The sequence below is a fragment of the Notamacropus eugenii genome, chromosome 2 (assembly GCF_028372415.1).
Source record: "Notamacropus eugenii isolate mMacEug1 chromosome 2, mMacEug1.pri_v2, whole genome shotgun sequence".
In the NCBI taxonomy this organism is placed as follows: Eukaryota; Metazoa; Chordata; class Mammalia; order Diprotodontia; family Macropodidae; genus Notamacropus; species Notamacropus eugenii.
The window spans coordinates 411,033,437-411,059,834 of NC_092873.1; the positions used below are offsets into that span (position 1 = coordinate 411,033,437).

General features: G+C 39.3%; 1 pseudogene; it reads right to left on the reverse strand.

Annotated features, from left to right (window-relative positions):
* Positions 1-3,520: 3,520 nt before the first annotated feature.
* LOC140524111 (heterogeneous nuclear ribonucleoprotein A1-like) lies at positions 3,521-4,796 on the reverse strand (annotated as a pseudogene).
* Positions 4,797-26,398: the final 21,602 nt, after the last annotated feature.

A 26,398-nucleotide genomic window follows, 5' to 3' on the forward strand; every position in this document is an offset into this window, starting at 1 on the left:
GATTTAGAGAATTTTTTCATGATTCTATAGACAGCTTTGATTTCTTCTTCTGAAACTGCTTGTTCATATTCTTCAACCATTTATCAGTTGGGGAATGACTTGTATTCTTATAAATTTGACTTAGTTCTTTATATAGTTGAGAAATGAGACCTATATCAGAGAAACTTGCTATAAAAAATTTCCCCCAGATTTCTGTTCTCCTAACCTTGGTTGCATTGGCTTTGTTTGTGCAAAACCTTTTAACACTCTCTATCTCTTGTTTTGCCATAAATTCTTCCCTTATCCATCAAGACCTAGGGTTTTTGATTGGCATTGAGTCATTAAATGCTTCAAACCTGGGGTAGCCATTTGATGTTGTAAAGTTAATAGGATTTATGTTAAATATAAAATGAAAGCTCTTTCCTGCCCATTAATAGGCCTCACAGTGTAGTCTATTGGGAGAGGAATTTGTTTAAAAGGAAAGTTTGCTTATGGTGAGGTTTGCTTGCTTGAAGGCTTTCACACCTTTTGTTAATTAGGCACTGAGGCAGGAGGGTTGTGATGCTCTCCAGCTCTGAAAAGTCTATATATGTACTCTGAGGTGAGGTTTTGCTTTGGGCCTCACTCTTTGGAAGAAGGTTATGTGCCAGATGAGACTCTAGGTAGCAGTTAAGGAGCCCCCTGCCTTTGAAAACCCAGAGGTTGGTGCTTCTCTTTCTGGTAACTATGTATATATGTAATGGTCAGACAGTTGGATCTGTCTGTTGATCTGTGATGTATGTATTGCTTATAGTCAGACAATTAGAAGCCCTGTCTGTTGGTCTTTATTTCTCTGCTTGTATTTTCTCTCTTGGTATATGTGATTAAAGACGATTGTTGACCTCTCAAAAATTGCTTTACTTTTAAAAAACAGATCTAAGAACCTGTACTAGCAGCCCATTCTGGATGTGTCAGGGTGCTTGCTGCTACAATGGCCCACATGTGAGAAGGGCTCAAGAGGAAAATTTTGGGCTAGATTAGGGGTTTTTAACCATTTTTGGTGTTATGCATGACTTTGGCAATCTGGTGAAGTCTATGAACTCCTTTTCAGAATAATTTTTAAAAATTCATAACTGATGGAAATGTGAAATTTCAGTTAAGAGGTTAGTAAAAATAAAGATATCACTTTTTTTCCTATCCAGCTTCATGGATCCCCAAAATCTATCCCCAGATCCTCAAGCACCATGGATTCTAGTTAAGAATCCCTGACCTATATGAGATCTGAGGTCCTTCCCAATGGTAAATCCTATAGTTCAGTTAAAATTTAGTTTAGAAATCTTAGATGCCAGTCTAAGAATAAGTAGCTGTCTTTTTTTTTATTTTAATATTTTGGTCTGGACCTCTGATTTCACTGAAGTAGGTAGGGAGTTCTCTTTTGAGAAAAATTCCTTGATGAGCATTGCAAATCTTCATTGTCCTCCAAGTTATCACCTTGGAGAGTTGCCTAGAGCCCAAAGTTTAGTGGCTTGCCCAGAGTCACATAACTAGTCTGTGGCAGTAGCTAAACTTGAATCCATGTCCTTCTGGCTGCAAGGACAATCTTCTGTCCATTATGCCAGCGTGTCTCTCAGATTTCTTTTATCTTTAGTTCCAAGTGCCTTGCTATTGGGGTAGGTATTACTTCTCAATTTTCCTTGTAAATAAACCCTAGAAAAGGTAATCAAGCAGTATGGTGTTTGTGCAGACAAAGGGTAGAAGGGAAAGAGGGAGAAGATACCAAATCAGGGGATAAAATGACAGGTGCCATGTCTGAAGAGAAGGGAAATATGAAAGATCTCTGGCTACAAGAAGCTGAGCAGATTTATGGCACCCAGAAGGTCAGGTACCTTGGAGACTTAAGTAGTCAGCGAAGGTGTCAAACTCAAACAGAAATAGATCTCTGCTGGCTGCATAGTGACTTAGAATCCACAAATTAACATTATGTTGTGTTGTATTCTTGTTTATTTTGGTAAACATTTCCCAGTTACATTTTGATCTGGTTCTAGTCCCACTCAGAAGTTTTGTTTGTCTGCAGGACTGTTAGCTTTATACTTCTAGTTGGAAAATAGTGAAGAGTCTTTATTTTTGTTGTAGTTTTTCCCTCTTTTGTACTGTTTCTTCTTTCACAGCATAACTATTATGGAACTATGTTTTGCATGATTGCACGTATATAACATATCAAATTGCTTACTGTCTTAGGGAGGAGGGAGTAGAGGGGGAGAGAGAGGGAGAAAAATTTGGAACAGAAAATCTTATAAAAATGAATGTTAAAAAAATGAAAATTAAAATAAAAACATTTTTAAAAGAAAAAATAAAAAATAGTGAAAAGCGAGAGCTCTGGGGCCAAAGGCAAGGTCCCTTGGATATTTCTTAGGGAGCTGGTCTAAGGTCAAGAAAAGGGGACCCTTCACCCAGGGGGTTACACCCAGTTCTGCTTCAAAGCTAAGTACATTGATCACTGGCTTTAGTTTTTTCTTCCTGGGAAATAGCCTTCAGTAGTTACAGAATATAGAATAGGGTTATAGGGTTATAGAATAACCTTTTCCAACTTCTCCACTCTGCTTTTCATTCTTACAATCTTCCTGGACCCTGGAAGAATTGTATTGGAGGAAGACTGGTCCTAGGGGGTGGTAATCTACCTTCAGATACTGTAAACTTCTAACAAGGGTGCTGGGCCTGGAGTGCTTTAGGTTTTTCCCACACAAAGCTAAGCTTAGAGTAGATGCTTCATTAATGCATGTGAGGTTAAATTGAACAAAGACTTTGTCGTTTAGGTTAATGATACCTAGGAAAAGTAGTGGTCAAACTCTAAACTCCTGGCAACTTTCCAGAGTCCCCTTTTTTTCTTTTTTAGCTCTGGTTCTCCTCTCATTTCTGCTGTTTGGGCTGAAGGCATCCAGACTTTTTCAATAGAGAAGCTACTTTTCATTTCCTTCAAGTGTGATGGGGAGGAGTGACATGGAAAAATGATGACATGATACTGGTGGGATAAAGTCTTACCACTTGGAATTTTGCCCCTTGCCTAGCTCAATAAGTAACAAGTCCAGCTCAAATAAGTGCTGGTAACATATGACTTGGGGGAGGCATTTCAAAGGTAAATTTGGGGATAGGGACTTAGGATCACGAATTTAGAGCTAAAAGGAACCTCAGAGACCATCTTTTCCAACCCCCTCATTTTACAGATGAGGATAAATGAGACTCAAAGTGGACAGACTTGCCCAGAATTATATAGGGGGCTACTGACAGGTAGGATTTGATCCCAGGGGCTCTGACTCTTGACTCACTACTTTTCCACTTCTATCATATAGACTCTTGAAAGAAGTGACTCTGGTATATAGTATTACTGATTTCAAATTAGTTAACTGGGCTTGCCCATGGTTAGTCACATGACTTGTGTGTGTGTCAGAAATGGGACTTAAATATTTAAGTACCTTCAGGCTGCTATGGCTCCCTATGCTCTAAATGGACACCAATAGGGTTAAGGGGAAAGGAGCAAGTGTTTATTAAGCACCTTGTTGTTTAGTTGTTTCAGTTGTGTCAGACTTTTAATGACCCCATTTGGGCTTTTTTTTTTCTTTTTTTAAAAAGACACATTTATTCAGCGTCATGATCAGATATTATATTAAAACCCTTTGTTGGAATGTTTTACACTTTCCACAAAACAGAAACTAAAATAACCTGTTATACAATTAGTCACAAATACAGTCCTGGTGTTTTTTTGCCCATTAACAAAAAGTATTGTCTAAAACGTGTCTTGTAGCAGCTAGGCCCTGCCACCACTGTGCTTGGCTGAGTTCCCAAATCTGTTATAACCTGTAGCTTCCCTGTCACTTCTCTGGTTCTCCTCTCCTGCTAAGCTATGTTTCCTAATAGTAATTAAAATCTTCTGCTACTGCCGTAATTGCTGCTACTACCGGAACCACCATAGCCACCTTGGTTACGTGGGTTTGGCAAAATATGGGCCTCTACCATAAGGGCCTGAGCTCCTGCCTCCAAAGTTTCCTGCCTTCATGGGACCAAAGTTTGAAGACTGATTGTTGTAGTTGCCAAAATCATTATAGCTTCCACCACCAAATCCATTGTAGCCACCTCCACTTTCACCGTACCCTCCACCACCACAACTGCCGCCAAAACCTCCATGACCACTGAAGTTCCCACCATGGCCAAATTTATCATTTCCACCAAAGCCACCTCCACGGCCACCACCAAAGTTCCCAGAACCACTTCGACCTCTTTGACTAGATGAAGCCCTGGACATTTCTTGCTTAGACAAAGCTTTCCTTACTTCACAGTTGTGGCCATTCACAGTATGGTATTTTTGAATGACAATTTTATCCACAGAATCATGGTCATTAAAAGTAACAAAAGCAAAGCCTCTTTTTGCCAGTGACTCGGTCAGTCATGATTTCAATCACTTCAATTTTTCCATATTGTTCAAAATAGTCTCATAAATGATGCTCCTCAGTGTCTTCCTTAATGCCACCCACAAAGATCTTTTTCACAGTTAAGTGGGTGCCTGGCTTTTGAGAATCCTCTCTGTAAACAGCTCTCTTTGGTTCAACAACTCTGCCATCAACTTTGTGAGGTCTGGCATTCATTCTGGCTGCATCTACCTCTTCCACTGCGGCACAGGTAACAAAACCAAAGCCCCTTGGATCCCTCATCACCACGCAGTTTGTAAGCATGCCCCATTGTTCAGAATGGCTCCTCAGGCTCTCTTCCATTGTCTCAAAGCTCAGGCCTCCGATGAAGGGCTTCCAAAGCTGTTCAGGCTCCTTGAGGGATTCTGACTTCAACATAGTGAGAGTGGTAGCAAAAGCTTTGGCGATCCTTCTCCAATGGTGTCGAAGACAGAAAGACATTTGGGCTTTTCTTGGCAAAGATAACAGAGGGGTTTGTCATTTCCTTCTTCAGGTCATTTTACAGATAAGGACACTGAGACAAACAAGGTTAAGTGACTTGCCCAAGGTCACACAGCTACTAAGTAAGTGTCTGAGACCTCATTGGAACTTTACAAATGTTATCTCATTTGATCCTCACCAGAACCCTGGGAGGTAGCTGCTGTTATTAAGTCCATTTTATCGTTGAGGGAACTGAGACTGACGGGTTAGTTAAGTGACTTGCCCAGGGTCACATAGCTAGTAAGTGTTTGAGCCTGGATCTGAACTCAGGTCTTCCTGACTTCTGGCCTACTATCCGCTGTCCCACCTAGCTGCCAGTACAATACATTAGTAATGATACAGCAGTGTGTCTTTGCTTAAAGCAGAACAAATAGTGAGTTTTCTTTGAAAAGTCAGCCACTGGCTGAGAAGCAATCTGTCATGATATAAAAGAAAGTCAGCCTAGGAGTCAGGAAAAAAGGAGTCCAAGTCACTTCTGACACCTGCTGGCTGAATGACCCAGCAAATCACCTAACCTCTCATGCCCCAGGCCACCCTCTAAGGCAGGGATGGGAAACTTGTGGCCTTAAGGCCAGCTGTGGCCCTGTAGGTCCTCAAGTGCAGCTCTTTGACTGAATCCAAACTTCACAGAACAAATCCATATAATACATGAAATCAGTCATACTGTATGCCAGGGTCACTTCTTTTAAGAATCTGTAAAATAGAGGGGGAAAAAGTAGTGGGTCAGGAGTCAGAGCCCCTGGGATCAAATCCCACCTGTCAGTTACCCCCTATGTAACTGAGTAAGCCTCAGGTTCCTCAAAGGGGATTTGTTCTGTAAAGTTTGGACTCAGTGAAAGGGCTGCTCTTGAGGACCTACAGGGCCACAGATGGTTTCAAGGCTACATGTTCACCACCCCTGCTCTACACCTGTACAGGTGCTTGGAGCTCCTAGCACCAAGGCAATCACAAATCTATCCTCAAAATGTCAACTGCTCTTTGTTGTATAGTCTTTGCTAGAAAGGATGGCTCTCTAGGGTGGGGAAGATGGGGCAATATATTAACAAGTGAAAGGGTTATAAAGAGAAATGATACCAATAAAAATCTTTTAAGGGGAAAAGTCAAATACCACAGCTTTATGGTCACCTCCCCTTGTTGAGTCTAAGTGGGATCTGAAGACTATTTTCCCTCTTTGTACTATTGGTTTTATTCCCTTAACTTATAATAATATTGCTAGTTGACATTTTTCTAGTATTTTAAGATTTTCTTTCAATGAGGATGAACATGGCATCAAGGTCAACTACTGTACTGATGGCAAGTTCTTCAATTTGAAAAGGCTACAAGCCAAGACCAAAGTGGAAGGAGTGTTGGTGCATGATTTTCTGTTTGCAGATGACTATGCACTCAATGCAGCCTCTGAAGCTGAGATACAACAAAGTATGGTTCAATTCTCTGCTGCCTGTGCAGATTTTAGCCTAATAATTAACACCAAGAAAACACAGGTGCTCCATCAGCCACCATCACACCATCCATATGTGGAACCATTGGTTACAACAAATGGAGAAGTTTTGAATACTGTGGATAAGTTCACTTACCTTGGTAGCGTACTTTCCAGAGATGTACACATTGACAATGAGGTTGACACATGCACTGTCAGAGCTAGCTCAGTATTTGGGAGTCTCTGAAGAAAAGTTTGGGAGAGAAGAGATATCAGACTGAGTACCAAAATGAAGGTCTACAGAGTCGTTGTGCTGACCTCATTGTAATATGCTTGTGAAATATGGACAGTCTAGCCATACCAAGAAACTGAATCGTTTCCATTTGAACTCTTAGGAAGATTCTGAGGATCACCTGGCAGGATAAGGTACCAGACACTGAAGTCTTTGCTCGAGCTGAAGTGTTCAAACTATGCTTCAGAGAGTGCTACTCCAATGGGCTGGCCATGTTGTTTGAATGCAAAATGTACACTTGCCAAAAAGACTATTTTATGGAGAACTTGCATGGGGCCAGAGGAAGCGATACAACCAAAGTCTCTCTCAAGAACTTTGGATTTGACTATGCAACATGGGAGACATTAGCACAGGACTGCTCAGCATGGCATGCCTACATCAGAAAGGGTGCTGTGCTCTTTGAGCAAAGCAGAATTGAGACAGAACAAAGTAAATGTAGGATGTATAAATTTGGGATATCCACCCCAAATATTCACATGGTCTATCTGTGCCCAACCTGTGATAGAGCATTCCGAGCTCATATTGGTCTGATGAGCCACAGTTAAACACATTGAAATTTCACTTTATTGTGGTAATGTCATTTTGGTCCTCTTTGAAGACGATGGACAACAACCACCAAGATGCACAAGAGAATTATGTGTGGAACACTACTGCGCTATAACAAAAGATGAGAAGATTGGTTTTAGAAAAATATGGAAAGACTTGCATGAAATAATGCAGAGTGAAATGAGCAGAATCAAGACATCTGTGAATGACCAATATTCTGAGTATTCAAATCAACTACAAAGGACTTATGGAGGAAAATACTATCCATCTCCAGAGAAAGAACTGATATATGGAAGTATGGATTGTATGGTTCCATATATATATTTATATATGTGTGTGTGTGTATGTTCTTCATATGTGTATATGTTTTACATATGCGTGTATGTTGTGTTTGTCCTTCATTCTTGAAGAGGACCATGACATCAAGATGATGATATGACTTGCAGGTGACTTTGATTTGAGTGACGGAGGGCTGTGCAAGGTCACCAACCTCACTTTCTTCCCCTGAGCCATCTGGGTCCAGTGGCCTGATATTCATCAGTATGACTGGAGATGGCCCAGGATGCAGTGGGAGATGCAGGCCCTTTCAGGCTAAGGTCTTATCACAATCTCACTTGTATATAGGTATGCATGTGTATATGTATATGTATATATATATATATATATATATATATACACATACATATATATATGTGTGTGTGTATACATATACATATGAATATATATACACAAATAGACCCACAGATATATATACATGTCCACATATATGTATATACACACATGTATATATACATACATAATGTATCCATCCATCCATCCATCCATCTATCTATCTATCTATTGTTGGTCTTCTCTAATGAGGGGTTGGAAGGGATGAAGGGAGATAAATGGGAATGCAAAATGTAACCAAAAATGATTAAAATTAATTTTAGAAAGAGCTTCACTTGTATTACCTCATTTGGATTTCACCATAACCCTATGACTTAAGGGCTAAGGATTTTATTATAATTCCCATTTGACAGATGGAGAAATTGAGGCCCAGAGAGAGTTCAAGGGGCTTGCCCATCATCTCCCAGGTAGTGTCAGAGGTAGGATTTAAAACTGCATCTTCCTGACCCCAAGTCCAGTACACTATCACAATGTCTTACTGTCTAGATACGGCTCCTCACTCAGCTTGTGCAATGGTGAAGATCCACAGAGAGGGAACATCCAGGTTTATTTTCATGAGTCAATGGAGACGTTGCAGATAATCTTTAGGACTTTCCGTTGTTATGATGTTATTCCCTTTGGGCAGCATTTCCAATTCTCCATGATTTTTTAAACAGCTGTGAAACCTGGGGTGAATTACATGGTGGGAAAGCAGAGGTTATAGTTGTAAAAATGTTATTCTGAGGGAGTAGCCTATTTTCTATGCTTTTCCACCAATCACTTACATGCTTTCCTTCTTGGTTTTCACATTACAGCCTCAACTCAAACCACAGATGGAAGGTCTGTACTTAGCATCTCTTCTTACATAGACCCTTGCAGGAGCTGGCCCCAGGCCCAGTCCTTCCCACTTCCTGTTGTGCCTGTTCTGTTGGCAGTGATCGTTTAGTTCAAAATGTAAAGACTGAACTGAATATGAAAGTAAAACGTTGAAAACGGCAAAGCTACATTCATGAACTACCACCACCCAGCTTAAAGGGTAAATGTAGGTCAGAGCCACTCGTTCAAGCCCAAGAATGAAGTGCAACTTCTTATAGAACGTCTCAAATTATTTCTTTCTTGAGCAACATCTTCTCTGTCAATGAAGAGGCCAGATAAGACAGTGTGCATTCGGAAGACCTTTCCAGCCCTGATATTACTTTTGAAATTTAACACAGAAGCTTATTAGTGACTCCACACTTAATATCAACCAAGCAACGAGCATTTAGTACATACTAGAGTCTGAATTCCTCATTGAAGGTAACAAAGACAAAAGTTCTTGGCAATGATTCTGGAGTGGTTTGCCATTTCCTTCTCCAGTTCATTTTACAGATGAGGAGCTGAGGCAAACAGGGTTAAGTGACTTGCCCAGAGTCACACAATTAGTAAGTGTCTGATACTAGATTTGAATTCAAGAAGATGAGTCATCCACTGCGCCACCCAGCTATAACCTACGTACACAATAAATAGAAGACAATTTTTGTGGGGAGGCAGAGGATCAGGAAAGTCCTTGTGAAGGAGATGGCCTTTTTTTCAAGTCAAGTTAATAAGCATTTATTAAGCATGGCTGATTTGGACTCTTCCTCAAAATGGAGGTTCTGGGAGGAATTTGCCAATGAGAAAAGGGGACGGCAGGGGTTGAAGAAGAAGACAGCTAAAACATGGTGGCAAAGTCTGGAGACATTTTTTACAAACATAGTTTTGAAGGAAATTATGAATAGTAAGAGAGTGAGGTGTGGAAGAAGAACATCCTAGGCTTGGGAGGCAGTCCATTCCCTCCTCCTTTCACCCTGATCCCTTGATATACTCTTTCTGGTGAGATAGCTAAGATACCAGGGTTAACTGTTCAGAGGAATATGGGTCTCATGTTAGGAGAACCAGGTACCCCAGCAGGGACCTCTGTTCCTATGGGTATCATACAAAACATCACAGGAAGGCTCTAGCTGGAGCGGAATACAACAGTCACCCAACCTACCAAGCCAAAGAACCATGCAATGCTAAACTTGGAAGGCTCTTTAGAGATCAGCCCTCTGTTTATCATACTGATGAAGATATTTAAGCTCAGAGAGAGGGAGTTGACTTGCCTATACCAAATGACATTTTAGTGGGAGAGTCAGGGCCAGAACCCATCATTAGTGATTTAATGAAACTTTCTTCCACCCTCCTTATTTGTGCTTAGCGTTTTGCTAGAGCTTTGAGGGACATGAAGGATTTGGGGTCCTCACCGTCAGAGATTTCATGATCACACGATTGCTATCTTTCTAACAGCTTATGGACTATATTCTTGGTTTACTATAAGATTGTCCTTGTATTGATAATTCCTGAATATCATATGAGCTATATATGGATGTATGTATATACATGTGTATATGTATGTATATATGTATGTATGAATGAATGAATGAATGTAAAAACATTTACTGAATGCTATATACCAAACACTGTTCTAAATGCTAGAGACACAAGTAGAAAAATCAAAATTGTCTCTGTTGTCTCTCTAAATGGGGGAGATAACATATAAAAGAAAGTTCAGCTACAGGGTAAATAGAAAGACCCAGAAGTTTTAAAGGATCTAAGGCCCAGGAATCCTTAGGTTAAATTAATTAATTAATTATTTAATTTAATAAATAGTTTGGATGACAGTGCCAGAAGTGTGGCCCCAGGATCATAGATTTGGAGCAGGAAAGGACCTGAAAGGTCATCTACTTTAACTCCCTCATATTATGGATGAAGAAACTGATGCCTGGAGTAAGGAAATGACTTGCCCAAGGTCAAGCAGATAGTAAATGGCAAAGTCAGAATTTTAAATCATGTTTTCCATTGCCAGATCCAGCAGTGGCAGAGCTGGGATTGAAATCCAGGCCCTCTGGCTCCAGCTTCAGTGTCCTATCCACTGCTTCTATCCCATATTGTAGCTCATTACTTCTTAAGAACCAAATATCATTCATAATGATCTTTCATTCAAATATTTCAAATAATTTTATGATTTAGAACTATGCATCATCCCATGTTTCTCCAAATGAGAAACTGACACAGAGATGGGTTCAAGGTCACCAGAATGCCATTGGCAGACTCTGTATGGGAACTGATACTATTGCACCTGCAGGTTTGTTGCCTTAATCTTATTACAAAGGCACAACTGCCATTTTTTGAATATTGAAAGCTTCTGAAAGCCTCAGAGAAATGAATACTTTACGTGTTTGTTTTAACGTTTCCATCTGTGCGGCTCCCCAGAGCTCCTGTGCTGTAAGAGGGAGGACCTTTTTTAAAAAAAAGTTGGGGGGACGTGGTTGTCATTCTTCAGCCGTAGCTGGTGAGATGCTCCTTTTTGCTGTTGTTGGTATGCAATGTCAGACCCATCTGAGACAGAGAGGAGGCAGGGAGGCCTGTTGAACATCTATTGTGAGAACCTAGAGGGGTGTAAATGAAGTCCTGAAGTAGGGTAATGACAATGGGAATAGAAGAAATGCTGTGAAAGTAAAATTTGGCAGGGTTTGATGACCTTGTACAGAAGAGGTGAAGGAGAGGGAATAGTCAAAAATAAACCCAAAGTCACAAATTTGGGCTACCGAGCAGATGATTTTGTTACAAATAAAAATAACAGAGTGGGACAGATGAACAAGTTTAGGGAGAAATATAATAACTTGTTTGTTTGTTTGTTTTATAAGCCTGGAGTAGTGGAAAGAGCCTTGCATTGGTTAGGGCACCTGGGTATGAAGCTTGCAATTAATGCTTACTCCCTGGGTAACCTTGAACAAGTCAAGGAAAATGAAGACTGAAAAAGAGTCAAAGCATCCAGATTTAATTCCTGTGTCTGTCACTTTGGGTCTGTGGGTCTTAGTGTCTTCATCTGTACCATGAGAGGGTTGGCCTAGATGTCCTCTAAAGTTCCTTTGCATCACTAAATCTATGAGCCCACAAAAAAAGACCATTTGATCTGGCTATTAGGTAGGAGGTCATTGGTGACCTTTGACAGAGTAGTTTCTGTAGTGTGATGGTCATACAAAACAGACTGCAAAGATTTAAGAACTCAATGCATAAGAAGGAAGTTGAGTCAACAGTATTGATATATTTTAAATGACTTATTATGACCTTAATATTAAATATCATTACAACTAATTAAAAGTGCTTTGCAACTATTTTAAAATATTAATGCATAACATTTCATAATAACTTTTCAGTCACTCCCTCTGAGTCTCCAACAAGACTCTTTGATTGTCCACTCATTTCCTTTTGTTTTTTCTCTTCTGTGTTGGCATATACTCTGGACTTATGGTCCTGCTTTTTTTCTCCATTTTATATTATTTAATAAAAGCCTCTCCACATTTCCATATATTCCTCATACTTATCACCCTTACTTCAGAGACAAGTGAGGCATCTAGGTGATATAATGACTGGAGTGCTGGACTTGGAGTTGGGAAGCCTTGAATTGGAATCTGGTCTTAGACACTTACTAATTGTGTATCCTTTCAGCAAGTCACTCAGCCTCAGTTTCAGTATCTGTAAAATGGGGATAATAGTAGTACCTTCCTTACAGGGTCAAATGATCAATGAGAAGGTCAAATGAGATGACAAATATAAAGTGCTTTTGCATTATATTAATGTTAATATAATATATAAGATAATATATGGTAATTATATATGCTATGATAATATTAATATAAATGATTATATTACATGTTACTATTGTTGCATTATAATTTTTATTACATGTATATGACAAAATTTATCTTTTCCCCTGCTGTGACATATTTTGATTTTTTCTTTTTCGTCATCACAAATAATGCTCCTATGAAAAATATTTGAACAGAGAGCTCTTTCTTATTATTGTTTTTATAACAATTTAAAGGTATATTCCCAAACAAGTTTGATCATGAAGTAGAGAGAGTGGTTATGGCATCTGTACAAGCTAGAAGACTCAGAGAAAGGCATTGGAGTAGGAAGATATGAGGATGTTCACAGGAAGATAAAAAATGAATCAGTGGAGATGAAGACTTAAGCTTCATGAAAGAGAGATCATTACTACAGTGAGGGCTCAGATAGAAGGATTAACCTTAATGAGGAGGAAAACACCTCCTTCTATGAAGAGGAAAGGAGGACAGAACCCATATAATTGAGGCATTTTAAACAATGGGAGATTGGGACTGAGGGAGTTGATGGAAGGTGGCCTCAGTCTTCTCAGGGAAGTAAGAGTCTATGTTATCTTCTGTGAGGTCATATATAGTATGGGGAAAGAAGTAAAAAAGAGAAGGTCTGGAGTAGATGTTGGTAAATCAGAGGTGATAAGATGAAAGGCAGGCTGTTGAATGGCAGCAAGGGTCTAAGCAAATTATATAAAGTAAAATTGCAGTGGGTGATATTAGCTCAGTTTCGTAATTTTTCTCCATTCATACTCCACATGTCTTGAGGAAGAAAAGGTTATTGCACAGGTAGGAAGTAGTGGACTTTGGATAGAGTCAAGAACCTCTATTCCAAATTCAGTCTTCTCTTCCCTGTACCAGACATCTCCTTAATCTCTTTGGAAAAATAAGAATACATATATTCTTTATTGCTCAGGGTTATGAGAAAAATGTTTGTAAACGTTAAAAAGCAACACATGAATGTGAATTGTTATCAGGTGAGTCGATCAATTTGATGATTTCCTCAGTCAACTTGAGGTAACAGTGAATACCAACTTCCTGCCAAGATGGCAGAGTGAACAGGAGTGGAATAGGCAGGCAACCAGCATTTTTAAAGCATTTACTGTTTGCCAGGCACTGGGAATACAAATATTAGGAAAAAGAAAAATAGTCCCAGCCCTCAAGGAATTTCCATTCCAGCGGGAAGAAGATAATATATAGAAGGGAGCTGGAAAGGAGGTGGGTAGACAGAGGGATCTGTGTGAAGGAATAGGGGCAACGTCTATACATTAGGAAACTAGGGAATGAAGGCTGGTCCAGGCTGGGCCCATCAGCAAAATGAAAGCCCGAGAAGGAACTGGCCAATGGGAGACAGGGGCAGCATGACTGAGGAAAGTTTCAGGGTGAGAAAGAAGTCAGCTGAGTCAAGGTGGCAAACTATGGAAAAGTCTATTTCCCACTCATCTACTCAAGGAAAGATAAATGAAAATCATGCCAGACTGAAAAATGATTAAGAAATGAAGACACTTTCTCCAGCCTCGGTGGGCAAAGGGGGCACCCAGAGGTCTGCAGTCACTAAGGAGGGAGGCCCAGACTGAGGAACCTGGGCAAGGCAATCACAACGCTGGGACCTTCCAGTTCTAACAGCTTCAGAGTACTCTGGTCAGGAAGCCTGGGGGCTCTCAAAGGAAAGACCTGAGTGCTTGTTCCAAAGAGAAGGCTCCAGGGTTGTTGAGAACCCAGGGAGTTCTGAGTCTAGATATGGAGAAGGGAGTTGGCACAGCAGTGAAATTCCTACTGAGAGTTCAGTCTTTATGTCCTAGGGGCTCTCAAATTTTTTGCTAGCTGCCATTAGCTTGAGCACATAAAGAGCACAAAGCTGTGCACCCTTAGGATACAGGCAAACCTGGGACCTGCCAGAACTCTGTGCCCAGCAGACACCATTGGAAGAGAGGACATTGGAAAAGACAGATTGAAACCAAACAGGAGCCTGTCATCACATTGGAACCTGACCGTGGCAAAATGTCCCAGTTCAGGAAGAAAGCCAGACATATGAATAAACAGAAGGCATTGATGATAAAGCAGTTTTATGGATCCAAGGATGATATGGTCTAGAGAAAGAGAATATCTCCATGGTGACTATGTGGGAGCTAGACAGTGCAATAGGTAGAGCACTGGCTCTAGAGTCAGGAAAAACTGAATTAAAATCTGCCCTTAGATACTTACCAGTTGAGCGACCCTGGGGAAGTCATTTAGCCTTTATTTGCCTTGGTTTTCTTACCTGTGAAATGGGTATAATAGTAGAACTTGTCTCTCATGGTTCTTATGAGGATCAAATGAGATAACAATTGTAAAGAGTGTAAATCGCAAAAAAAATTGTAAACAGCGCTAGGCACATAGTGCTATCTAAATGCGATTGTTATTATGACATGCAGAGTCCTAAAAAAAGCTGTGGAATGGCTCCAAGTTCTACCTGAACTCCTAGAAGAGATAAGATGAGAACACAAGCACACGAGTTTAGGATGGAAAAGCATTAAAATTGGCAGGTAAAAAGGAATCAAGAGAAGGGGTTTCAAGAAAGGGCAAAATAAAGGATAAAATAAAATAAATTATAACCAAAACTAACCGCAAGTTTGGAAGGTGGATCTTAAAGTAGGAGTTAAAAGGAAACAAAGTGTGAAAACCTGTGACTGGGATCTAGGTGAGGAAAAGAGGCTCAGGATACCAGGAGCAGATTCTCGTTGAGTACCCTCTCTCTTACTGCCTTCCTCTAGTAAAGGGAGGGAGGTATTGGCCAGGGAGGTGGTGAAGAGATAAAATAAGTATAAGAAAATAGGAAAACATAATTAATAATCATAATCTTGACCATTATTTGGATGACTTTATAAAACAGAAGAGGACAGCAAAATAGATTTGAAAGCAAAAATGATATATTGCTTATAAGAAAAACACTTGAAAAGACTTGTATTGCATTTTAGAAAAGTTAGACATGTGAGAGCTTTGCTGATTGCAAAAATTGGCCATGTGTTGTAGCATAAAGTATTCATAAATAAATTCCTAAAAGGAGAAATGTTAAACTCTTCTTTTATTGGCTACAGCACAACAAAAATGTGTTTAATGATATGACTTTGAAAAAAGAATTAAAAATTAATTGGAGACTAAAATTTTAATCCTAAAGAATTAGTGAGTCAAAGAATACATCACAGAAACAATAGATAATTTTATCAAAGAAAATTACAACAATGAGACAATATTCTAAAACTTTTGGGGCAATCAAAGAGGTCTTTGAGGAAAATTTAGATTGATAAACACCTTAGTCATTCAACAAAGGAAAGAAAAAACATAAATATATTGGGTGGGCAACTTAAAAAAATCTTTTTTCAGAGAAGCAATATATCCAAAACCCCCCAAAACAGAAGTTTTGAAAAATCAGAGATGAACAAAATTGAAAACAAAATTGTACCAAATTGATAAGTAATAAAGCTAATAGCTGTTTAAAAAAACTAATAAATATATTTATATAATGACTACATTGTAAAGAAAAACAACTTTGGAAGAAATAAGAAATTTAATCAATTAAATGACTAATGATAGCTCCAGAGGCATGAATATAATTCATGCTACCAACCTCCTGACAAAGAGGCCATAATCTTAGGATGCTGAATAAGATATATATTTGAGATAGTCAATGTGTGAATTTGTTTTTCTTAACTATACATATTTGCTACAAGTATTTTTATTTTTCTCTCTCTTTTTTCAATTTGTGAGAAGAGGATGTGGAGAAAAAGAGCTAGCAAATAGTATTATCAAAAATAAGAAAAATGACATTGAAGCATTTTTTAAAATACACAGAAACAAACAGAAGGATGCTCAGAAGTTAACACAGATGAGCAGGACTACTTGGAAAGTAACACTGAATTTTATTCTATACTTAAATGGAAAAGTCAGCTGAATATAATCCAGATTCATAGTTTCATGTACAATCAGCATTCTTATATGACAATGCTAACTTTGTTTGGTGTTTGTAAAATTAAGAATTAAAAAAACTAATTTTTTTAAAAAGAAAAAATTTTAAAAAAAGATTACAAGGCATGAACCTTTGGATGATGATTTATAAGAAGCAATTCCCATGGCCACTGGTGCCTTAGAGAAAGGACAAAGAACTCCTAATTGGTTCCCAATGACTAAAGCTGCCTCCAATGTGCTTGGTTGACTGGAACTCTTATTGCAGGAGATGTCTTTTCAATGTGGTCTGTAAAAGTGAACTGACAAATCAGTCACTTGGACTTCCTCAACATTCCCTGTTCAGCACCCTATAGCAAATCAGATCTGGTTTGGGGGGAAAGGAAGTTTGTGTGCAATTACAGTTTCTTCTACTAGAAAATGGCTGTTTTTTTTTTTTATTGGGGGTGGGGGGAAGGCCATAGAGGAGGTATATATGCTGACAGAATCCCTGAAAGGAGAGGTACTGAGAGTGGACTTTCATACTCCAAGAGATAACAGCAATCCAGTCACTGATAGATTTCCTGCAGAAGAACATGGCACAGACAGATACATGCATACTCATTTGGCCCAAGAGCCAAATTAGTTCATGGACATAGCTCAACTCCAAACTCTGGGAGGAGGAGGGTATTTTAAAATAATTTCCTATGCAGTTTAATCTTGGAATCTAGACTTTTAGCCTGAAAGGGAAGTTTTATTGGGCAGCACTAGCCTAGCTGTTGCCTTGTGGGTAGCTCCCCACTCCCCTTCAAGAGTTTTTAAGTTCAAGATTTTAAAGATCTAGACCTTTTAGAGAGAATAAGGGGACATTTTAGCTCTCCTTGGAGAAAGAAGATTGCCTAGATAGTTCTTTAGCAATGTCCTAGCAGGAGAACAAAGTCAATGAGTTATTTGGGTAGTTCAAGTATTGCAGAAATGAGAAGATTGCTTATTCAGTTCAGCAGCACCAAAGTGCATTTACCTTCAAGAGGGGAGAATTCAAACACTAGGTTGACACTACTTCCCCAGGAAGGGACTAGGGAACATCTTGTAGGAGAACTAGGAATCCATCAGAATGTCAGAGCATTGGCTCATGGCAACCCCAAGTTGCACTTGCTTCCAAGGGGAACTGATAGGCTATTGAATGCTTTATGTGTATCTATAATTGTTTATGATTTCCTGTGAATTCTTTGCATCTTAATTTTCTGCGAGGTGAAATACTGTCCTAATATATGCAGTGCACAGGGTGGTTGAGAACCCAGGGAATTCTGAGCCCAGATATGGAGAAGGGAGTTGGCACAGCAGTGAAACTCCTACTGAAAGTTCAGTCCTTATGTTCTAGGGGCTCTCAAATTTTTTGCTAGCTGCCATGGGCTTGATATTCTTGAAGAGCACAAAGCTGCACCCTGAGGATACAGGCAAGCCTGGGCCCTGCCAGAACTCTGTGCCCAGCAGACACCATTGGAAGAGAAGATATCAGAAAAGACAGACTGAAACCAAACAGGAGCCAGCCATCACATTGGAACCTGACCATGGCAAAATGTCCCAGTTCAGGAAGAAAGCTAGACATATGAATAAACAGAAGGCATTGATGATAAAGAAATTTTATGGATCCAGGGATGATATGGTCTAGAGAAAGAGAATATCTCCATGGCGACTATGTGGGAGCTAGACAGTGCAGTGGATAGGGCAATCAAGGGAATGCCTATATTAGAACAGGGACCTTGTTACCCACATTTGGAGAAAGAGAGACAAAGAGCAAGTAGAAAATACATTTAGAGATTTTTTTGTAGTACACCAAATGGGGGAGATGAGCCAAAGAGAAAAAAAGATCAGTCTCTGGGGGTAACCTCCCAGGATCAGATGTAATCGATGTGAGTCCAGCATCTTGGTGGCTACTGGTCCATGAGTTACATTAGTATTAAGAGAGAAGTAGTTAGGCATATATTCCAAGGAGATCACTGACAACAAATAACAGCTCCTTATACACCAGAATATTCATAGCTTTTTATGATAGCAAAGAATTGGAAATAAAATGAATGCTCATCAGCTGGAGAATGGTAAAAACAAATTATAATGAAAAAATGCAATGAAATATGACTATATTGAAATAGAAAGGATGAAGATAATGAACACAGAGAAATATGGAAAGACCTACATGAACTGATGCAAAGTGAAGTAAGCAGAGCCAGGAAAAGAGTCTGCCCAATGATGAGAACAATGCAAATGGAAAGAGCATTTGCAACAAAACAGTTGAAAATAAATATTGCAAAATTACAAGGTGCAAACTTGGTCCCAAATAAGAGGTATGAGGAGATATTTTCCCCCACTCCTTTGGAGATATGGTAGTAGTAGTGGTGTGGTTCACGTGTATGGAACATTGTAAAGAAAGTATGATTTTTTTTTCAATTGGTCAGTTTTACTGTTTACAGTTTACAGTTTTCTTCTTTTTTTAAAAAAACTTTCTCTTTTTTCTTTTAAAAATCATTTGTTACTAGGCACAACTGTTTGGGTGAGGAAGGGGCAGGATACAAGGGGAAATCAAGGCAATGTTAAAGCAAAGGGTATTAATAAAAATATATTTTTAAAAGAGAGAAACAGCTAGAACGTTGAAGGAAATGACCTCCTTTGACGACAACGGTCTTTGTTGATTTTTTACAGTTCTCCTCCGAGATGGAGGAGGAGAATAAAGAGAAGAGGAAGAGGCACGGTGGGGGTTGGGACTCCCCAATGAATTAAAAGTGACTGCTCTTCTCTTTAGCTGGTTTTAAGAGAAAACAAGAAAGTCCTATTATTTGTTTTCTTCTTTGAACTCCTCAGGTGCATACCAAGCCTAAAAGAAATCTAAACAAAGCTGCCAAAAGATTGTAGTTCTTCTACCATCTGTGAAAGCTGGTGGGAAAGATAAGGTTCTTGGACGCTCTCCCAGGCTCTACTCTATCTGTAAACAATGCACACAGTTCACACTCTCCAGGAGAAAAAAATGAGCAGAGCAAGTCTTGTAATTTACTCATAGGGCAGGCCTCAATTTTGATCTGCCTTTCAACTCTAATATTTCAATGGGAAGCAACAAATATTTTCCCCTTTTCTTTGTCCCTGTTTTCTTTTTTCAACTTTTCTCAGACACAATGAGAAATTGTGTCTTCAGAGACACAATTTTCCGTCACTGCTGTTCACACCAGCAGAGGGAGCCTAGGGAAGGGATCAATGATTAATTTATTCTTCTAACAGTTGATACCTGGGTACCTAATCCAAACATTTTCTTTTAAAGTGGCCAATGGGTAGCTTAAAACTTGAATGAGACATCTGATACCTAATGATCTTCTGACTTAGTCACAGAGTCACCAAAGTACGAATTTAATCAAGCAGCTGCAGGTGTAATCAAAAAGCCACAGTTTGTACCAAGGGTGAGTCAACTGCCTGAATTGCTATAGCCCAAGGTTGAACTCAGTCCCTCATCCTATAAAGATGAGTTTTTCTTTTTTCTCCCTGAGGGAAAATAGGGCTATAGGATTTTCAACTATAAGCTGGGTAAAGAAAAAATCTACCCTGACTTTACAGTCTTGAGGCAAGGCACTCCTTGAGTCAGTTCTCTGTATTTTAAGAAGTATTATGGTGGTCCAGTGCTGTATTAGGTGGTGGGTAAGCGAGAAGAGTTGTTAGGTATGTCAGTTCCTCATTTAAAAGGACTTCTTGTTCTTCGGGCACTGACCTTTCACAATTACATGGTGGCCCCAGAATCCAGAAATCCTAGGTGTTTCCAAAGGTTAGAAAAGCTGCCTTCTAATCTGCATTTGGTGGGCAGTTAAAGATTCCTTTCTTCTAATTCAGGTGGCAACCAAAGAGTTGGGAGACCTGAGTTCAAATCTCTGCTTTGTATGTTATTTTGGCAAGTCATTTGACTTGTTAGAGTCTCAATTTTCTTCTGTTCAAGGGAGTTCAGACTAAATGTTTTCTAATATCCCTTCCTGCTCTAAATCTCATGTCTTGTCCTTCAGTCTTGTCCAACTTTTTGTCATCCCATTTGGGGTTTTCTTGGAATGGTTTGCCACTTCCTTTTCTAGTTTATTTTATAAATGAGGAAACTGAGGCAAATGGGGCTAAGTAACTTGCCTAGAGTTACACAGTCAGTAAGTCTGAGACTGAACTTGATCTCAGGAAGATAAGTCTCCCTGACTCTAGTCCTGGCTCTGTACCATCTAGCTGTCCCTAAAAAAAAATCTTATATGTTAGTAAGCAACACATATATTCAAGGCATTGTGCAAAACCATGAAGGCGATACAAAGGTAAATAAGATGGGGTTCCCCATCCTGAGGAATCCTATACACATTTCGAATACTGTGTGTGTGTGTGTGTGTGTGTGTGTGTGTGTGTGTGTGTGTGGAAATCGCTGCTTCTTTCTTTTCAAGCAGCTGCTAATTGACTTCACAAAACTGAGATCATCTGTTAGAGGTCTGTGGACATCACGATGATATATGAAGAGAAGAGCAGGAACCACAACAGGAAGTGGTGAAGGGAGTGAGGACCCCGACATCTGCTGAGGGCAACGCAGAGAATGTCAGGCTGAAAGTTAAACTGGAGGAAAGATGGGGAATGGCACCAAGGAACATTTATCAGAGCTGCAGGAGGCCATCTTAGAGGGATCCTACCCAAGGGATGATTCATGTAGACCCTGGAGGAGTGCAGTCATGGGCTGCACTGTGTTGATGTTTCTCGTGAATTATGAAGGACTCTTAATTGTTTTCTTTGACTTCTATGTATTATTAACCTCTTCATTCTTTGAGTTTTGTGAACCATGTGTTTGCAAGGGAATTTGGTGACAATACCTTTAGTGGTATCCTATCAAAATCCCCAGATTGTCCAGATGAGGGCATTGAGAGAAAGTAAAAAAAATTCCCCAAAGTATATGCAAGCCTTTTATTATAATATGTGAACCTCAGACACAAGGGTTACAATTATGTATTAATTCTGCCTGGTTTTTATAATTTCTTTATTTTTTAAAATTAGGAATAAAATTTTAATAGGCATGGCTAATATGAGAGGACCAACATCCATCAGGACTCCTCCTATTCCCTCCACATGAGTTAGATTAGATTTTTCCTAAAAGGTGACAAAACCAGGATTTGACTGACGCTAGTGGGGCAAGGCTTAAACTGTGTTTCTCTACACACAGTTTCCCTATGGCCCCTGGCTAAGATGATGGGGTATCCTACTCACCTAGAGGCATAAAAGGTCTTCCTAATTGGGGAATATCTGAAGACAGTATGAGTCACCAGGCCATGTCCTCTTGAACAGATGTAAGGTTACCTCTTCCACTAAAGCTTAGTGCCATTATATCCTTGTTCTTTAGGTGCTAGGTCAAGCTCCTCTGTTAGCATTTCAATTACATGTACCTAAATTCAATCTGGACTAATGCAGATGCAGTATTAGGGTGCTCACCACTAACAACTAAAAAGGATACCACCTAGTCAGTAAGTCAAAAATACATATTCAGTGACCACCCTCACTATCACAGGATCGGAAGACCTTCGTTCTAATCCAGATACTGTCTCATGCTACTTGTATGAACTGGAACAAATTCTTTAATCTCTGAGGCTTTTTATTCATCTGTAAAATGAGTCAGTTGAACTAAATTACTCCTAGGTTTCCTTCCCAGCTTGATCTCTATGATTCTATGACATGGCCCTGCCTCTAAAGAAGCTTATGATCTATTTGGGAAAAGAGGATAATTTGGTACACACCTCAATGACTGAAGACTGCTCAAAGAGTAAAACATTAGGCAAATCAATAATGTACATAATACCTCTCAATGACCCAGCCTAGGACAATTTTCAGATTGGAGGAAGGAAGGAAGGAAGGGCAGAATTCAATTGCAAACATTTTTTTTTCACTTTTAAAAAGTAAGAGCAAAAACACTGACCGAGAGTGGTTGTGTCAGCAGATGCCAGTAGAACAATAGTGAGGTTCCAGCTGAGTTTCAGAGGAGGAAATGGATGCTGGAAGATGTGTTTGCTGTAAACAGCTATAGGGCAGTTTGTTGTAAATCCTCATGTACAATGCACAGATTCTTCTGAAATATGTAAAGTAACATGGGAAGGAAAATGATGACTAGGAAGCAGAAGACAGTTTGGATGAAGTGTCTAAGCCATCAATGTTGACGATGGAAGGATTTGAAGAAACTGTGTTTTTCAGTTGTTTCAATCATATCCACCTCTTTGTGACTCCATTTGGGGTTTTCTTGGAAGAGATATTGGAGTGCTTTGTCTTTTCCTTCTCCAGCTCATTTTACAGATGAGGAAACTGAGGCAAACAGGGCTAAGTGACTGGCCCAGGGTCACACAGCTAGTAGATGTCTGAGGCTGGATTTGAACTTTATTAAGATGAATCTTCCTGATAGCAGGTCTAGCATTCCATTCACTGCCATAAAAAAAAGTCTATAAAATTTTTGGATAATTTTTGTTCTGGGTATGACATTCTAAAACTACCCCTGGCATCAAGGCACTTTTGGAATCTGCTATATAAGAACTGAGTTCAAATTCAGCCTTAGATACTTGCTAGCTGTGTGACAGAAGACCATTCAATAGTTAACAAAAGATTTATTTTGCCATAACAGGAAAAGGATATTCCATGAGGAGAGGCACTGAGGACACCTTGAGTTGATGCATCTGAGTATGGATTCCTCGCTTGAGTTGCCTCTAGTTCCTGTAAAAGAGCATGTTGTGGGTAGATAAATGAATGATGTTATGTAGCAGAAGTCATGAGAGGGAGCATAGCACCTGAGATGCTGTCCAAGGGTCTGACTTGGCACTTTCCACCTGTCTGTCAAACTGGAGAGGATGTTACATAGGGGTAAAGGGAATCCTTGTGGGTGGAGGCTGTATGTAACCCAGAAATTCAAATGAGGATAGTGATCAGAAGGGACAGAAGAGATTGTGGGGAAAGAAAATTTCTTTTTAGTAATAGGCAGGTATCATAAAGTCTATGATGAAGTCTGCTACTACTCTGACCCAAGGACAGAGCTGGGTTGTTAAGGGCTTGTAACAAGTGAGCTGCTACCTTCCTATGAAACCCCTGGCCCAGTGGTATACCTTGGAACACTAGATATGCTAATAGAGATTGTTCTATACTTCTAACCTACGGCTTTATCTGCAACCATTAAAATTTTTTTTGCTATTTCCTTTCTTGAGACATTATCCTGTACCTTTATCTGATTTTTCACAATATCCATAGTGGCTCGGAATGAGCAACATTACTGAATTGCTTAGGTTTCCTGTTGTCTCAACCAGCCATTTGCTTTAAAATATTCAACAGTCATAGATAATTTAAAAGGGGTGGTGACAACAGAGCTAATTCTAATTATTTACAAACATCTTTATTTGTGATCTCAATACGCAGCAGAATAGATCTTAGAAGAAAGAAAAAGAGTACATAATTAGTTTTTAAAAACCCCACAAACCTTTTCAACAAATTTCATAATAGGAAATGACCCACAATGCCCAGGAAATGTGAACCTCAGGGAGAATACAATGAAGGGTTACGATAACTCAGTGTGTAAACATCCAATACACATGACTTAGAATTGAGACCCCATCAGACAAAAACATCATGTAGTTTAGATATTCAGAACCTGGAATCAGAAGGACCTGAGTTCAAATCTAGTCTAGGACACTTGACACTTGCTAAGTGTGTGACCTTGGACAAATCACTTAACCCCCAACTGCCTTACCTTCTCCCTTCTAAAAGAAAAATAATCTTATCTACCTAGCTTTTGCCTGAAGACCTAGTAAGGGAGATGCTACCAACTCCGACTTTTAAAGAGCTATAATTGTTAGGAAGCTTTTCCTTACATTAAACCTAAAGTTTACTCTTTGTTCCTTCTACCAAGTGCTCCTTGTTCTGCTCTTTTGGGTCAAAAAAAGAACAAATCTATTCTCTATTTTGTCTGACAGTTTTTTAAAAATATTTTTTAAATATTTAATGAGAGATCTTATATACCTTCTGGACCTTCTTTTCTCCAGGCTTGGGGAACAGTCAGGAAAAATGTCCTGAGTCAAGAGATGGGGTTTCTTGTTCTTAGAACAGAAAAGAAGCTATTTGTCATTGGTTTAAGAGTATGTAGTAGAGTAGTAAGGGATGTGTAGACTAGAAAGGCAGGAGGGAGTCTGGCCCTTATCTATCTTCCTCAAAAGGATAGAATGAGATAGTTTGTTTTTTTTTAAATGAGATTTATTGATATTTTGTTTTTATTTTGAAAAAGAATTCTCCCTGTATTCTTCTCATTTTCCCTACCCAGAGAACCATCCCATACAACATGGAATTATTTTTACAGGAAAAAAGGAAGAAAAAAAATCAGTACAATCAATACGTACAAAAAAAATCTGAAAAGATATGTGATGTTCCACACCTGTGGAATTCCTTCCTCAGCAAAGGAATGGGAGGAGGTATCTTAATTCTGCCCAACTAAAATCTAGGCAAATTATGTAATTAAATACATTTGTAATCTATAGCAGTCCTTTGTAGTTTAGTTATGCTTTTAAAGAAGGAAATGAAGTTAATCTGGCATGACCTGTTCTTGAGCGAGCCAGCCTGGCCCTTTGTGATCATCGCTCTCTTATCTAGATGTTCACTATCTCCTTAATAATATACTCTAGAATTTTCCCAGGAATTGAAGTCAAGCTCACAGGCCTACAGCTTGCAGATTCCATTCTCTTACTTTTTAAAAAGTATTGGGATGCCATATACACTTTACAAGCCCTGTGGTAGCTCTTCTGTTCTCTGTAATACTTGAAATAGCATTGATATGTTTCAGCAATCATATCTGCCACATCTTTCAGGTCCCAAGGATGTAGTCCATCTGGAAAAAGTGACTTGATTTCATCAAGGGCAGGCAAGTGTACCCCTACTGTAGTCTTACTTATTTTGGGTGTCTACTGCCTCTTGGTTATTTTTGTTCCACTCTTTCCAGTTCAAAGGCTATTCTCCTCGGCAGGGAAAACCAGTGATGGATGGTTGATCCTAATGGTTCTCTCAATGATCTCATCACCTTCCATAAATTCATCTTTATGTAGAAGTCTTCCAAGTTTACATACACATCCCTTATCCCTCTTCTTCCTCTCTGAGACCAAGTGCCTATCTAGTTAGACATCTATAACTGGATATCCCAAGGGCATCTCAAATTCCTAATGTCTAAAACAGAACTCATTAGCATTTACCATAAACCCACTCCTCTTCATAATGTGCCTATTTCTGGTTAAGTACAGCACCATCCTTTTAGACAGTCAGGTTCAGAACCCCCAAATCATCCACACCTCTTCATTGTCTTTCACTCCCCTCCCTTCCATTTCTAATCAAATGCCAAGTTTGATCAGTTCCAGGCAGGAATTGGCACATAAGAGTGTACCATAAAATGCTGGTCTTGGAGTCAAAAAGACTTGAGTTCAAATCCTGATTCAGATACTTACTAGCTGTATGACTTTGGGCAAGCTACTTAATTCCTCTGTGCCTCAGTTTTCTCATCTGTAAAATGGGGATAAGAATTTTCATCACAGGGTTGCTGTGAAGATCAAATGAGATAACATACATAAAATGTTTTGCAAACCTTAAATCACTATATAAATGATGGCTATTATTACTTCTGACATATTTTTCATATTCCTTTCCTTTTCTATACTCACACAGTTACCCCCTTAGCTCAGTCCCTAATCACTTCCTATTTGTACTGAGCTGAGTCTCTCTCTTCTCCAGTCCATCCTCCACACAACTGCCAAATTGAGAATTCTGAGGCAAGGGTCTAAACATGTGAAGTTTTAACCTTTAGGATGAAATACAAACTTCTCTGATACTCAAAAAAACCTTTTTTTAGTAGTCTGTCTCCAACCTATTTCTTCAGGCATATTTCACATTATTTTGCTGGTGCTCTCTATATGGTTTCTCTGTTGCTTCCTGAAGGCGACCTTCTAAC